The sequence below is a fragment of the Haemaphysalis longicornis genome, unplaced genomic scaffold (genome assembly GCF_048455015.1).
Source record: "Haemaphysalis longicornis isolate Haplotype H1 unplaced genomic scaffold, Haemaphysalis longicornis Haplotype H1 scaffold_5, whole genome shotgun sequence".
Lineage (NCBI taxonomy): Eukaryota > Metazoa > Arthropoda > Arachnida > Ixodida > Ixodidae > Haemaphysalis > Haemaphysalis longicornis.
Window position 1 is genome coordinate 134,699,792 of NW_027526385.1, and position 2,941 is coordinate 134,702,732.

The window sequence follows — 2,941 nt, forward strand, 5'->3', positions numbered from 1 at the left end:
TTCTCTTCAGGGGAACCCTGAGGAGGATGCAAAGCAGCGTTGGGGTTGGTTGGTGTGTAAGTACAGTTGAAGTAAATATGGTGAGTAGAGTTTGTGTGTGGTGTTAGAGTAAGGAGAAGCGTCGGTAGTGTAAGGAGGAGAAAGGAAGAGAGACGCGCATGCACAGTGGAGGTGTGGACGGCGCAACAACAAGGGAGGGAACAGGCTCGACCATAAGCATCCTACGGGAAGATGGTGTAATTTTATTGGAAGAGGGGGTGTTAAATTGGAGAGCCAATAAACAAAGGAAGAGAGAGGCGCTGTACATGGTTTAAGTGTGTCTTTAGGTATTATCCTGATCATACACAATGTAGGTGACGTCGAGCTGTGGGCATTTTTTCTCCACTTTCTTATTTTCCAAATTCTTTATCTTGAGCTACTACATCCTCCCCTTTGCTTTCCGAGGTCTTCTTGACTGCCAATTCTTATTTCTGTCTTATTTTCAACGAGCCCCTCATTTCCTATTCTGTTTCGCTACATGCATAGCGAGGGCCTCTGTTCTGGCAGTCTTGGTGCCATAGGGAGCTTAAGAGGGTTCAACGCTGGTCGACGACTCTCGACATGTCGTAGACGCTCGAGTCACGGCCACGGGGTTAAAAAGAAGCTCCCCTTCACCACGAGTAGTCCGAGTGGCGCTGGCTACCACCCCCAAACGCAGGAAACAAAAACACTTGAACATGAATACCCCAGAAAGTGGAGGCTAAAGTAGCTCCGCCGGTAGCGTAGTGGTTATCGCACCAGACCGATATTCTGGAGGTCGTGGGTTTGGATCCCACCTGGCGGGCATTTTTTCTCCACTTTCTTATTTTCCAAATTCTTTATCTTGAGCTACTACATCCTCCCCTTTGCTTTCCGAGGTCTTCTTGACTGCCAATTCTTATTTCTGTCTTATTTTCAAAGAGCCCCTCATTTCCTATTCTGTTTCGCTACATGCATAGCGAGGGCCTCTGTTCTGGTAGTCTCGGTGCCATAGGGAGCCTAAGAGGGTTCAGCGCTGGTCGACCACTCTCGACATGTCGTAGACGCTCGAGTCATGGCCCGGGGGTTAAAAAGAAGATCCCCTTCACCCCGAGTAGTCCGAGTGGCGCTGGTTACCACCCCCAAGCGTAGGAAACAAAAACACTTGAACATAAATACCCCAGAAAGTGGAGACTAAAGTAGCCCCACCGGTGGCGTAGTGGTTATCGCACCAGACCGGTATTCTGGAGGTCGTGGGTTCGTATCCCACCTGGCGGGCATTTTTTCTCCACTTTCATATTTTCCAAATTCTTTATCTTGAGCTACTACATCCTCCCCTTTGCTTTCCGAGGTCTTCTTGACTGCCAATTCTTATTTCTGTCTTATTTTCAAAGAGCCCCTCATTTCCTATTCTGTTTCGCTACATGCATAGCGAGGGCCTCTGTTCTGGTAGTCTTGGTGCCATAGGGAGCTTAAGAGGGTTCAACGCTGGTCGACCACTCTCGACATGTCGTAGACGCTCGAGGCACGGCCCGGGGGTTAAAAAGAAGATCCCCTTCACCCCGAGTAGTCCGAGTGGCGCTGGCTACCACCCCCAAGCGCAGGAAACAAAAACACTTGAACATAAATACCCCAGAAAGTGGAGACTAAAGTAACCCCGCCGGTGGCGTAGTGGTTATCGCACCAGACCGGTATTCTGGAGGTCGTGGGTTCGTATCCCACCTTGCGGGCATTTTTTCTCCACTTTCTTATTTTCCAAATTCTTTATTTTGAGCTACTACATCCTCCCCTTTGCTTTCCGAGGTCTTCTTGACTGCCAATTCTTATTTCTGTCTTATTTTCAACGAGCCCCACATTTCCTATTCTGTTTCGCTACATGCATAGCGAGGGCCTCTGTTCTGGCAGTCTTGGTGCCATAGGGAGCTTAAGAGGGTTCAACGCTGGTCGACCACTCTCGACATGTTGTAGACGCTCGAGTCACGGCCCGGGGGTTAAAAAGAAGGTCCCCTTCACCCCGAGTAGTCCGAGTGGCGCTGGCTACCACCCCCAAGCGCAGGAAACAAAAACACTTGAACATAAATACCCCAGAAAGTGGAGGCTAAAGTAGCCCCGCCGGTAGCGTAGTGGTTATCGCACCAGACCGGTATTCTGGGGGTCGTGGGTTCGGATCCCACCTGGCGGGCATTTTTTCTCCACTTTCTTATTTTCCAAATTCTTTATCTTGAGCTACTACATCCTCCCCTTTGCTTTCCGAGGTCTTCTTGACTGCCAATTCTTATTTCTGTCTTATTTTCAACGAGCCCCTCATTTCCTATCCTGTTTCGCTACATGCATAGCGAGGGCCTCTGTTCTGGCAGTCTTGGTGCCATAGGGAGCTTAAGAGGGTTCAACGCTGGTCGACCACTCTCGACATGTCGTAGACGGTCGAGTCTCGGCCCGGAGGTTAAAACGAAAGTCCCCTTCACCCCGAGTAGTCCGAGTGGCGCTGGCTACCACCCCCAAGCGCAGGAAACAAAAACACTTGAACATAAATACCCCAGAAAGTGGAGGCTAAAGTAGCCCCGCGGGTAGCGTAGTGGTTACCGCACCAGACCGGTATTCTTGAGGTCGTCGGTTCGGATCCCACCTGGCGGGTATTTTTTCTCAACTTTCTTATTTTCCAAATTCTTTATCTTGAGCTACTACATCCTCCCCTTTGCTTTCCGAGGTATTCTTGACTGCCAATTCTTATTTCTATCTTCTATATATATATATATTTATATAATATAGTAAGGAAATGAGGGGCTCGTTGAGGAAATACAGGAAGATAGGGCAGCAGTCTACAACGCCAAAGGGGGCATAGGGGTGTGGTTAGGCTCTTTTCTTTTTCACTACGGTTAATGAAGTAAACCTTTTTTTTTAATATACAGAAGAAAGAAAGAAAGAAAAACACGCGCCCAGAGTG

The 2,941-nt window shown here is 48.7% G+C and overlaps 1 non-coding gene across 1 annotated transcript; it reads left to right on the forward strand.

The window, feature by feature from the left end:
• Window positions 1-750: 750 nt before the first annotated feature.
• On the forward strand, window positions 751-823 carry Trnai-gau (transfer RNA isoleucine (anticodon GAU)). Its single transcript has one exon. It is a non-coding gene; the product is annotated as a tRNA-Ile (tRNA).
• The last annotated feature ends 2,118 nt before the right edge of the window (window positions 824-2,941 follow it).